The 12,878-nt window shown below is 41.1% G+C and overlaps 1 protein-coding gene across 4 annotated transcripts in view; it reads left to right on the top strand.

Moving 5' to 3' along the window:
- LOC118359804 (nephrocystin-4) overlaps window positions 1-12,878 on the top strand; it is a 200,638-nt gene that overhangs the window by 96,917 nt on the left and 90,843 nt on the right. The window lies entirely within an intron of this gene.

The following is a 12,878-nucleotide window of genomic DNA, read 5'->3' as shown; positions in this document are numbered from 1 at the left end:
TGGGGAGGTTAAAGTCGCCCAGAACTGTGAGAGGTGAGCCGTCCTCAGGAAAGGAGCTTATCAAGGCATCAAGCTCATTGATGAACTCTCCGAGGGAACCTGGAGGGCGATAAATGATAAGGATGTTAAGCTTGAAAGGGCTGGTAACTGTGACAGCATGGAATTCAAAGGAGGCGATAGACAGATGGGTAAGGGAGAAAGAGAGAAAGACCACTTGGGAGAGATGAGGATCCCGGTGCCACCACCCCGCTGACCAGAAGCTCTCGGGGTGTGCGAGAACACGTGGGCGGACGAGGAGAGAGCAGTAGGAGTAGCAGTGTTATCTGTGGTGATCCATGTTTCCGTCAGTGCCAAGAAGTCAAGGGACTGGAGGAGGCATAGGCTGAGATGAACTCTGCCTTGTTGGCCGCAGATCGGCAGTTCCAGAGGCTACCGGAGACCTGGAACTCCACGTGGGTCGTACGCTGGGACCACCAGATTAGGTGGTCGCGGCCACGCGGTGTGGAGCGTTTGTATGGTCTGTGCAGAGAGGAGAGAACAGGGATAGACAGACACATAGTTGACAGGCTACAGAAAAGGCTACGCTAATGCAAGGAGATTGGAATGACAAGTGGACTACACGTCTCGAATGTTCAGAAAGTTAAGCTTACGTAGCAAGAATCTTATTGACTAAAATGATTAAAATGATACAGTACTGCTAAAGTAGGCTAGCTGGCAGTAGCTGCGTTGTTGACACTACACTAATCAAGTCGTTCCGTTGAGTGTAATAGTTTCTACAGTGGTACTATTCGGGGCTAGCTGGCTAGCTAGCAGTGTTGTTTACGTTACGTTGCGTTAAAAGAACGACAATAGCTGGCTAGCTAACCTAGGAAATCGCTCTAGACTACACAATTATCTTTGAAACAAAGACGGCTATGTAGCTAGCTATGTAGCTAGCTACGATCAAACAAATCAAACCGTTGTACTGTAATGAAATGAAATGAAAATGTGAAACTACCTGACCGGGTTGTTGAATTCAAAACAGTAGACGTTGGCTAGCTGTTAGCAGTTAGCTGTTGGCTAGCTAGCAGAGTCTCCTACGTTAAGGACGACAAATAGCTGGCTAGCGAACCTCAGTGAATTAAGATAATCACTCCAAGGCTACACACACTAAACTACACAATTATCTTGGAAACAAAGACAGCTATGTAGCTAGCTAACACTAGACCAATCAAGTCGTTCAGTTGAGTGAATAGCACTACAGTGATGCTAATCTGTGTGCGTTAGCTAGCGTTGCTAGCTGGGCGAATAGCAGTGAAGGCTACGTTAGGGCGGCGAAATACGATAATTATGCAATTATCTCTGATACAAGGACGGCTATGTAGCTAGCTAAGAAGAATTGCTAAGATTAGACAAATCAACCGTTGTACTATAATGAAATGTAATGAAAAAGTTATACAACCTGCAGAGCGAAGTGCGAATGCGACCGCTCGCTCCAACCCGGAACCCGGAACGGGCGTCTCTCTTGATCCTAGGTCCTGGCAGAGTTGTGCAGACTCAGGACAACTGAGGTTTGGAGGAATACGCAGGTTTAAAGAGGAGTCCGTAATTTGCATTCTAATAATCATAATCTTTTCCTCAAAGAAGTTCATGAATTTATCACTGCTAAAGTGAAAGTCATCCTCTCTTGGTGAATGCTGCTTTTTAGTTAGCTTTGCGACAGTATCAAAAAGGAATTTCGGATTGTTCTTATTTTCCTCAATTAAGTTAGAAAAATCGGATGATCGAGCAGCAGTAAGGGCTCTTCGGTACTGCACGGTACCGGTACCGTCTTTCCAAGCTAGTCGGAAGACTTCCAGTTTGGTGTGGCACCATTTCCGTTCCAATTTTCTGGAAGCTTGCTTCAGAGCTCAGGTATTTTCTGTGTACCAGGGAGCTAGTTTCTTATGAGAAATGTTTTTCGTTTTTAGGGGTGCAACTGCATCTAGGGTATTGCACAAGGTTAAATCGAGATCCTCAGTTAGGTGGTTAACTGATTTTTGTCCTCTGGCGTCCTTGGGTAGGCAGAGGGAGTCTGGAAGGGCATCAAGGAATCTTTGTGTTGTCTGTGAATTTATAGCACGACTTTTGATGGCCCTTGGTTGGGGTCTGAGCAGATAATTTTTTGCAATTGCAAACGTAATAAAATCGTGGTCCGATAGTCCAGGATTATGAGGAAAAACATTAAGATCCACAACATTTATTCCATGGGACAAAACTAGGTCCAGCGTATGACTGTGACAGTGAGTGGGTCCAGAGACATGTTGGACAAAACCCACTGAGTCGATGATGGCTCCGAAAGCCTTTTGGAGTGGGTCTGTGGACTTTTCCATGTGAATATTAAAGTCACCAAAGATTAGAATATTATCTGCTATGACTACAAGGTCTGATAAGAATTCAGGGAACTCAGTGAGAAACGCTGTATATGGCCCAGGAGGCCTGTAAACAGTAGCTATAAAAAGTGATTGAGTAGGCTGCATAGATTTCATGACTAGAAGCTCAAAAGACGAAAACGTCATTTTTTTTTTTGTAAATTGAAATTTGCTATCGGAAATGTTAGCAACACCTCCGCCTTTGCGGGATGCACGGGGGATATGGTCACTAGTGTAGCCAGGAGGTGAGGCCTTATTTAAAACAGTAAATTCATCAGGCTTAAGCCATGTTTCAGTCAGGCCAATCACATCAAGATTATGATCAGTGATTAGTTCATTGACTATAATTGCCTTTGAAGTAAGGGATCTAACATTAAGTAGCCCTATTTTGAGATATCAGGTATCATGATCTCTTTCAGTAATGACAGGAATGGAGGTGGTCTTTATCCTAGTGAGATTGCTAAGGCGAACACCGCCATGTTTAGTTTTGCCCAACCTAGGTCGAGGCACAGACACGGTCTCAATGGTGATAGCTGAGCTGACTACACTGACTGTGCTAGTGGCAGACTCCACTATGCTGGCAGGCTGGCTAACAGCCTGCTGCCTGGCCTGCACCCTATTTCATTGTGGAGCAAGAGGAGTTAGAGCCCTGTCTATATTGGTAGATAAGATGAGAGCACCCCTCCAGCTAGGATGGAGTCCGTCATTCCTCATCAGGTCAGGCTTGGTCCTGTTTGTGGGTGAGTCCCAGAAAGAGGGCCAATTATCTACAAATTCTATCTTTTGGGAGGGGCAGAAAACAGTTTTCAACCAGCGATTGAGTTGTGAGACTCTGCTGTAGAGCTCATCACTCCCCCTAACTGGGAGGGGGCCAGAGACAATTACTCGATGCCGACACATCTTTCTAGCTGATATGCACGCAGAAGCTATGTTGCGCTTGGTGATCTCTGACTGTTTCATCCTAACATCGTTGGTGCCGACGTGGATAACAATATCTCTATACTCTCTACACTCGCCAGTTTTAGCTTTAGCCAGCACCATCTTCAGATTAGCCTTAACGTCGGTAGCCCTGCCCCCTGGTAAACAGTGTATGATCGCTGGATGATTCGTTTTAAGTCTTAATACTGCGGGTAATGGAGTCGCCAATGACTAGAGTTTTCAATTTGTCAGAGCTAATGGTGGGAAGCTTCGGCGTCTCAGACCCCGTAACTGGAGGTGTAGAGACCAGAGAAGACTCGGTCTCTGACTCCGACCCGCTGCTTAATGGGGAAAACCGGTTGAAAGTTTCTGTCGGCTGAATGAGCGACACCGGTTGAGCTTTCCTACAGCATTTCCTTCAGAAACCGTGAGAAAGTTGTCCGGCTGCGGGGACTGTGCCAGGAGATTTATACTACTATCTGTACTTACTGGTGGCACAGATGCTGTTTCATCCTTTCCTACACTGAAATTACCCTTGCCTAACGATTGCATCTGAAGCTGGGCTTGTAGCACAGCTATCCTCGCCGTAAGGTGAGTACAGCGACTGCAATTAGAAGGCATCATGTTAATGTTACTACTTAGCTTCGGCTCCTGAAGTTCCCGTTAATAGGCTACACTAGTAGTCGGCAACCTTTCTCAGGTGGAATGCCAATTTATCTTACAAATTCTACCATTCTGCTTACCAGTTATGGTTTTCATATGCAAATTTCTGTGAAATAATTGAATTTCATTTATAATAACGTCTTCATATCTTAGCCATTGTCATGTAGTTAATAAACATTATATCCAAACCTAAATGAAAATGATTCAAACCTAAAAAAGTAACTGATTTTGCCATTACCAACTATGTAAAAATAGCCTACATAAAGCCAACAAATAAAAACAAGGGCTTGGGTTTACAGTAGTTGATGGAACAGTACAGTTAATGGAATGGATACGCTCCAGTACTTTGCTACAGTACACGTGTACCCTTATACAATTACAGAATGTTTTTTTGTACCCTTTACATAATCATTTACTGGTTTTTCAGTTTGATTTGAAGGGCAGAAATGGCCAGAGGTAGTTATAATTACTTTTTCTCACATACTCGACAATTCAACCCTCCGAACGACATCTTATTCAATCATATGCTATGGTGCCCACTGACTGCTTTGAAGGGACATGGTTGATATACTAATATTTGCTTTGGCGCAGAAGAGGTGATCCCCTTCTTTATGCTATGGCAAAGCCTTCACCCACCGTTATTAAATTCCTGTGTTGCTTTTGGATGTTTGTATTCTTTGCACTTATGTTCACTTCACAAGGTAGACAGATGAATAGACTACATGCATGTTCACTCCACAGGCCTGCACTGGAATCCCCAGAAAATAACAATGACTGTCTATTCCACAATAAATTGCTTTCAGCAAAAGTCCCAGCTCTCATGAACTCTCCTTGAGGATTCTGCAATCAGCGAAGGCTGAATCTGACACCCAACTCAGCTCTTCTAAGCATTATTTGGTCTTGGTGGGGCTGAGTTGAAAAGAACACAGAATCCTCGTGACTGAGTCTTCTAGCAGATGGATGAAAATGTTAAGTTAATGATCTCGGTGCATGTTTCTTCACTTTCTGCTGGGCTGCTCATTGTGGAGAATAAGTAGTGGAAAGCTCTGGGCCTCTTCCTGTCACAGGGTTTTGGCTGAAATAATGACTCCAACCGCCCAGCAGACTGCACTAATAGTAATAACTATCAGACTCAGTCTCCCATCAATGCTCTTTCCTCTAATTTAGGAATAATTCCCAATCTCCCACTGCTTGCGAAAAAGCCCGAGTCGTTGAAAGTCGGGCTACTTTTTGGGAATCTCAAAGGCTGCATACATTAATGCATAATTGTTTTTATCTTTCCATAGATTCGACTACTTAACATGCTGACGACACCGCTCGTGTTGAGTGTTTGAGCGTTGCAAAATACATTTACACATACTGTACATGTTATTCAACAATTGAAGTGCATTTCAGGTAAAATAACAACCCAATGTTTATATCCCAGGACAAATGAGCTAGCAACAGCAAGGCATCATGATGATGTTTCATGTGTTTTTGACTTGTCCCCAAATGAATATAGTTGGTTAGAGGTTCTTTTGATATTTCAACCTGCGCATCTCAATCACTTCTGGAGTGGATGTACAAAATCAACATGAGCGTGATGGTGAACTCACCCACGTGGCCGGTCTAGTCAGCATGTGCTTAACTCAGGCAAAGTTAATAAATTAATCTTTGTATTAGAGGTCCTGAATTGGTCACTGTCTGTAATTTAGGTGGTCTCTCTTTCAAAGTTTGAAGATTTTGTGGCCCCAGGTTACAGACATGAGATCTATATTTTCCCCCAATTTCACATTTGACAATGAAATACTTGTTTTGTCTGCGGATGCCAAAACATTGCATTTTACTCTACTTAACACGCTTGATGGATTCTTCTCCCAGAAAAATGATTTGCCAGTTTCAGCAATGAGGCCTATGTGTGCAGTGACATCGCTTGCTGGATTCTTCTCCAGTTTCAGCAATGAGGCCTATGTGTGCAGTGACATCGCTTGCTGTTATTGTTTTCTGTATAACTTTCTGAAAAAGTTTCTCTCTCGCTCGTCTTTGCCTCAGGCAACCCTTTCTCTTTTTCTCTCTCATCTCCACTGTTGTTGCATTACCATATGCGTGTTTACTTCCAAAAATGCAATTTAATGACACTTTTTTTTTTTTTAAATATACACCCAATTTCTTGACTATATATTTTCAAAATATCTGAAGGGATTTGTTGACCCTAGTTAGTTTCTGAAAGGATTGTTTTTCAAACCAATGACTGTCGCATAACATTTACACATTTGCATAGCTAAAGGCAAGCTTTTTTTTATTAGTTCATCTGAATATGGTAGTTGAGGGCATAGACCAACATTCAGCCTGGAATCTGATGGCATGGAGACAACATCACTCTGTTGTCACGACAGGTCGTTCGTTCGTTCATTGTATTGTAGCTGAACATGACTCACTGAGTAAGATTACAGAATGAGCCAGTGCCCCTGATCTTGGAGGTGTCACCTACTCATTTGCACTGTGTTGATCCAAGGAGGGGGGCTTGAGCTTACTAAGACCAATGGCCAAATGTCCCCCCTCAAGCCATCACAATTAAACCGCCTACATCCGCCCCTTGGAATAGTGTTGAGCTCCCTCTACTAGATGATTGCAATATTCACTCAGTGAGAGAACACAATGTTAGAGCTTACTTCTGCCATTGAACGATGTTGACCGTCTGTATACAGTATGTTCGTGTTCAAAGATTAGCCGCATAATAAATGTTGCATTTCCCGCCCGGCTTCAGCCGTACAGTACCTATTTATAATGTCCCTGTTTGTTTGTTTGTTTACTCAGATGATGATTGAAGAGCCGTATTGAGAATCTCCACAAGATGCTTTTGTCTGCCCAGTTGAGTGGCTGCTCTATGCAGTTTGTGTAGATCACACCACGTTGATGCCTATACAGAGTGTTCTTTCAAAACCTCACACAGAAAATTGTGTTAGGGAGTTAACTGTCCCCTGAATGGGTTCCTTTTGTTCCATTGCTTGTATACTATCGGCTGTGTTTGGTGGCGGTAAACTGTGTAATAAAGATTTCTTGGAATGTATCTTGTTGAAAGAACCCTCTCTGTGCCAGTTAATAAGAGTGTTTGGGTTCATGTTGATGCTATCGTGGCAGTTCTGAATTCTGAAGACTGTGCTGAAGAGCTATCTATGCAGAAACATGCCCAGTTTCAAAGGGTTGTTCGCCTCCAGCTCGTGTGGATATAAAATGCACTAACAGTAATTTAGTCAAGTTTGAGCAGTTTTCTACAGTTGGAAGACTTTGGAAGTTTGTGATAAGAAGCGAACACTGGGCTGATAAGAGCATTCTCTGCACTGTAGAAGACGCCTGTAATTGGTGCTTTGTTTCCCCTCACATTTGCTCCTCAGATATCCAACCAGCATTTCTTCCCACAGGTCAAACCCAAACCGAGAATATTCATTAAACATTGCAGAACAAAGTGTTAGACCATGTGCTAAACACGACAGTCTGCTCTGAGCGAGAGCTCAAAAGAGAGGGTGTAGAAAACAGACACATTAGATAAATTGCCTCATATTTTTTTACTGGCTACTTCCACCACACAAACTTATCTCTCCCTAGTTAAGTAATTTTTACATAATCATCACTTTCAAATGGACTCGCTTGAATTAATGTTTCTTATGAAACATCTTATTAATTCGACCTCGTGAAATGGAAAAACAGGCAGTGCCTCCTGGGAATATATATGGCTATCTTTTTTACAGCCCCCATTTTCGAGTTTCAATTCAGTGAAGTAGCAGTTAATGTCTGCACTTGCGGGGGGAATACAGTGCATTCGGAAAGTATTCAGACCCCTTCACTATTTCCACGTTTTGTTATGTTACAGCCTTATTCTAACACGGATTAAATAGTTCCCCCCTCATCAATCTACACACAATACCCCATAATGACAAAGCAAAAACAGGTTTTTGGAAATGTTTCCAAATATACTAAAAATAAGAACTGAAATATCACATTTACATAATTATTCAGACCCTTTACTCAGTACTTTGTTGAAGCACCTTTGGCAGCGATTACATCCTCAAGTCTTCTTGGGTATGATGTTACAAGCTTGGCACAGCTGTATTTGAGGATTTATCCCATTCTTCTCTACAGATTCTCTCAAACTCTGCCAGGTTGAAATGGGGAGCATCGCTGCAAAGCTATTTTCAGGTCTCTAGAGATGTTCCACATAGAAACTCTGGATCTCTGTCAGAGTGACCACCTGGTTCTTGGTCACCTCCCTAACCAAGGCCCTTCTCCCCTGATTGATTAGTTTGGCCAGCAGCCAGTTCTAGGAAGAGTCTTGGTTGTTCCGAACTTATTCCATTTAAGAATGATGGAGGCCACTGTGTTCTTGGGGATCTTCAATGCTGCATAAATGTTTTGGTACCCTTCCCCAGATCTGTGCCTCGACACAATCCTGTCTCGGAGCTCTACAGACAATTAATTTGACTTTATGGCTTGGTTTTTGCTCTGACATGCACTGTCAACTGTGGGACCTTTTTGTTTTGCAACAATTTCTCAACCTGTTTTTGCTTGGTCATTGAGGTATTGTGTGATGATTGATAAGGACATTTTTTATTTAATCCATTTTAGAAATTAAGCTGTAACGTAACAAATTGTGGGAAAAGGGTATGAGTACTTTCCAAATGCACTTTATGACATGAAAAATGTTTTGCCCCTTTATGATTTTCTAAATTTTTGCATATTTTTGATTCTGAATGTTATCAGATCTTCAACCAAAACCTAATATTAGATAAAGGGAATCTGATTTTACAAATAACCAAATATATATATTTTTAATTAACAAAGTTATGCAACACCCAATTCCCCTGTGTGAAAAAGTAATTGCCCCCTTACACTAAGTAGCTGCATTGACTGCAACCAAATGCTTCCTGTAGTTGTTGATCAGTCTCTCATCGCTGTGGAGGAATTTTGGCCCACCCTTGCATGCAGAACTGCTTTAACTCAGTTAGGATTAGGTCTGGACCCTGACTAGGCTATTCCAAAACTTAAAATGTGTTGTTTTTTAGCCATTTTCATTTAGACTTGATTGTGTGTTTTGTATTATTGTCTTGTTGTATGACCCAGCTGCGCTTCAGCTCACAAACGGATGGCCTGACATTCTTCTGTAGAATTCTCTGATAGATAGCAGAATTAATTATTCATTATATTAAGGCAAGTTTTCCAGGTCCTGAGGCAGCAAAGCATCCCAAAACCATCATTTTCGCCAGGCATAATGGGACTCATGCCATCCAAAAAGTTATGCTTTTGATGTATCTGTCTATAGACCATTCTTCCAAGAGTCTTGATCATCCAGTTGCTTTTATGTGCTTTTTGGTCAACTTTTTGCACGATACTGTATGGGTCCCATTAAAAGCCATTGCACCTTCATCTTGACACTCCCCCACCATTGTAACATTTTTGGGGAACCTATAGAAATGCATTTATTAATGTCTACATTGTTTTTTGCCACATGTATTCTATTACATACACCCTAATGAATCATTTTTAATTATATTGTGTGCTAAACATTTTTTTTAAATAAGATAGATATATAAACAATTTCCTTTAAGTGTAATTCTAATGTTACTGTCCCCACTTGAAACATTTCATTGAAATACTGTAGGATTTAATTTATTCTTATGAAAGGCCTGCTTCTTCTGGGGAGTGCCAATAGAGAGCAATAGTAACAGCGTCTTTTTGTAGGCACTAACTCCTCAATGGCTTGTTGACCAAAGCCTTTGGGGAAATTAATGGAGTTTTTGTAGTGTTATTGGATGAAAGCCCAAAATAATGTATACTAAGCCTGTGTTAACCTCAGACCTTATTTTCAGTGTTTATCCCAAAACCCTATTCTTTCCCAATTAATTTCCCACATTGGAATTGCTGAACGAATCTGATGTAACTCATTTCCATTTTTTAAGACTACAAGCTGGCGAGCTCTGTATGGCGGACCGGTGGCTTCAAAGCCTCTCATTGGCCAATACATAGCATCAGCAATCCAGGGTTTATTTATGCTGTATACAAAATTGGTCAGGATGCAACCTTGAGGGGCTTTATTCATCTGTTGTTGAACGGAACACATTCAGAATGATTTTATTTCTCTAGAATACTGTATCTGACGTGGCCTTGGCACATGCAGGGTTTTCGTCCTCCCTACCTGTGATTGATTACTTTGGTCTGAGGCTGACCGGCTTATTAATCGATTCTGCGAAACTGCTCGCGGGAATTAATTTTTTTTCCATGAATGGCTGTCTTCAGAGTGAAGTAGAGGCGCCACGGGACTCATTGTAAATCATGTTTAAGCACAACAAATCTGCTCCTAAAGTACACGTGTGACTGTTCTCAGGTGATGGGGGAGATGTATCACTTGTATTAAGGCCTACTGTAGAACGGGGCTAGCTAGGAAGTGCGCGTGCGTGCATTCGTTCAAACACAGAAGGCTCATGATATTTGAGGAGCTGTGCAATATCAGTAATTAATATGACGCAAATATCAATGAATATTACAAGTGCTGTACATCACAACATGAACATTAAAGGGATACTTCAGGATTTTGGCAAAGAAGCCCTTTATCTACTTCACCAGAGTCCAATGAACTCGTGGATACCATTTTTATGTCTCTGGTGCAGTTTGAAGGAAGTTGCTAACTAGCATTAGCGCAAGGACTAGAAGTCTATTGTAACTGCTAGCATGCTAGTAGATACCATAGACTTCCAGTAATTGTGCTAGTTAGCATTGGCTTGTAAAACAACCTCTAACTTCCTTCATACTGGATGCAGAGACCAACCAATTGTGTCCATGAGTTAATCTGACTCTTGGGAAGTAGATAAAGGGCTTAATTGCCGAAATCTTGAAGTATACCTTTAAATGGTGTAAATTGTTTTCTACATAGTCCTCTTTCCCCCTCAGTTTGCCTTCAAATGTTTTTTTTTCCCTTTCAGTTTACTTGCTAAGCCACCCTCTTCATTTGAAACGCCAAAACTATCCCTGAATTCGATTCAGGTGGTTAACAAGGTAAACAAGTGAAATCCCAGGAGATTGACATCTAATTGTACCTACACACTGAAGAAGGCTGTAAATCTGAAATGTCTGTGTACACTATCACTGAAGCAGTAAAAAATGTAAAATAGAGAATAATGAAGTAAGCTTTATGCAACATATTTTTGAGTGCGAACCCATTACACCTCTTTGTTCCTCTAGTTTCTATCGACCCCCAGTTACAGAACCCCTGATCATGTCCACATTGCTCATACTATGGCCTATAGACCAATGTCCTATAGACTGAACATGCTTTAGTAACATTCCTCTGGGACTCCAGCAAGGTTATTATAGTAAATGAAAACTAAAATGGGAAAAGAATTTAGTAAACTGAAATAAAATAATTTAGAAAAACATTTAAATAACGAAAACAATACTGAAACTATATTTGACTGCAAAACTAACTAAAATGAAAAACTCATTGTTCAGTTCTAGGTTTTTTTCCCTTCTAAACTCCAAAATGAAAGGGGGTTTTCAATCTTTTTTTTTTAATGGCATTTTCAAGCTTCTGAATCTGGCGGGTAAATGCTGCCAGTATATGCCGACATTTCAAATAGGCTAGCTTGTGCATCACTATAGCTATCAGTAGAGTTAGTGATAGTTCTAATAGGAAAGAAATCAGAAGGCGTGCTTGAGTGTGAACCATAGGTGTGAACAATGGTGGCAGCAAAAAGTAAAGCAATGTTGGAAAGGACAAAAGCAAATGTGTTGTAGTATCAGCAGCGTGTGTGGAACTGGGAAAAGCCAACCAACCTCAAAGTTAATCTGAACAGCGCCACAAAGAAATACAAACAATTTCAGGATAAAGACAAGGTGAGACAGCCACCAGCTCTTAGTAGCTGCACATCAACCGTAACGTTAGGACAAGGCACATTAGCCATTTGCCTGAAAATAGCAGAAACATGGCAACCTAATTCAAATCAGTTAAAAAAAATTAAAATAGAAGAAGCACTCATTCATGTATTCATCCAGTCTGGCAAGTCCACAAGACTGCTATTAGCCAGCCTTCAGAAAATTCAACCAAACACTTGATCCCAAATGTAATACTCCTGGCACTTCTAGAGTAAACGGGGTGATTGCTTTGCAAATGGATACAGAAACCCAGAAAGTTCAGGAGATTCTGAAAGAGACATCGAAATAACCATTAGTTTATGGGCATATCAGCCTGCCTCAACGAGGCACAGCATCTGTATTGCTCAACCAACAAGAGAAGGTCTTACTCGTCGTAACTTACAACTGGGCAACATAGTCAAGTCTCATTAAGATTGATTTATAATTTAAACATAACCGAACCTATGACCTGACTCATCACCTTGTGTATTACGGCCCCCCCAGTGGGAAAATTTGATATCCTCCAAAACACAAGCTATAGGCCTACAACACATAAATGGCTCCTAGCCTACCTACTTTCTTTCCCTAACACTAAAACTGAAACTAAATAATATAATAAGTTATTGAACTCAAACTAAAACAAAAGTAGTAAATCAAGAATGAACTAACTGAAACTAAACTAGAAATAAACAAACTAATAGAAATAAAAAACTAATAGAAAATCACAACTATAATAACCTTGGACTTCAGTCTTGCCTGGAGCGAAAGGACAATTCCCTCAAATTGGAATTTCTGCACCACTATTGTTTTTCCTCAGCCATTTAATTTTCGCCTCTTTCAACCATGATACAATATTTGCTGAGAAAGCCATTGGAGCAAATTGAACCTTTTTCGACTGTCGAGAAGAGCATTGACTGATAAGGACCTCTGACGGTATACTGACTTCGAAACCATTTCCACTGCTCCTGATCGGAATACTAGCAGGAATGGTATAAACTCCCACAAATAAAGATAGCTAGTATTCAC

The sequence above is a fragment of the Oncorhynchus keta genome, chromosome 27 (genome assembly GCF_023373465.1).
Source record: "Oncorhynchus keta strain PuntledgeMale-10-30-2019 chromosome 27, Oket_V2, whole genome shotgun sequence".
Taxonomy (NCBI): domain Eukaryota; kingdom Metazoa; phylum Chordata; class Actinopteri; order Salmoniformes; family Salmonidae; genus Oncorhynchus; species Oncorhynchus keta.
The sequence above is the reverse complement of the archived record's forward strand: the minus strand, read 5'-3'. Positions and strand labels throughout refer to the sequence as shown.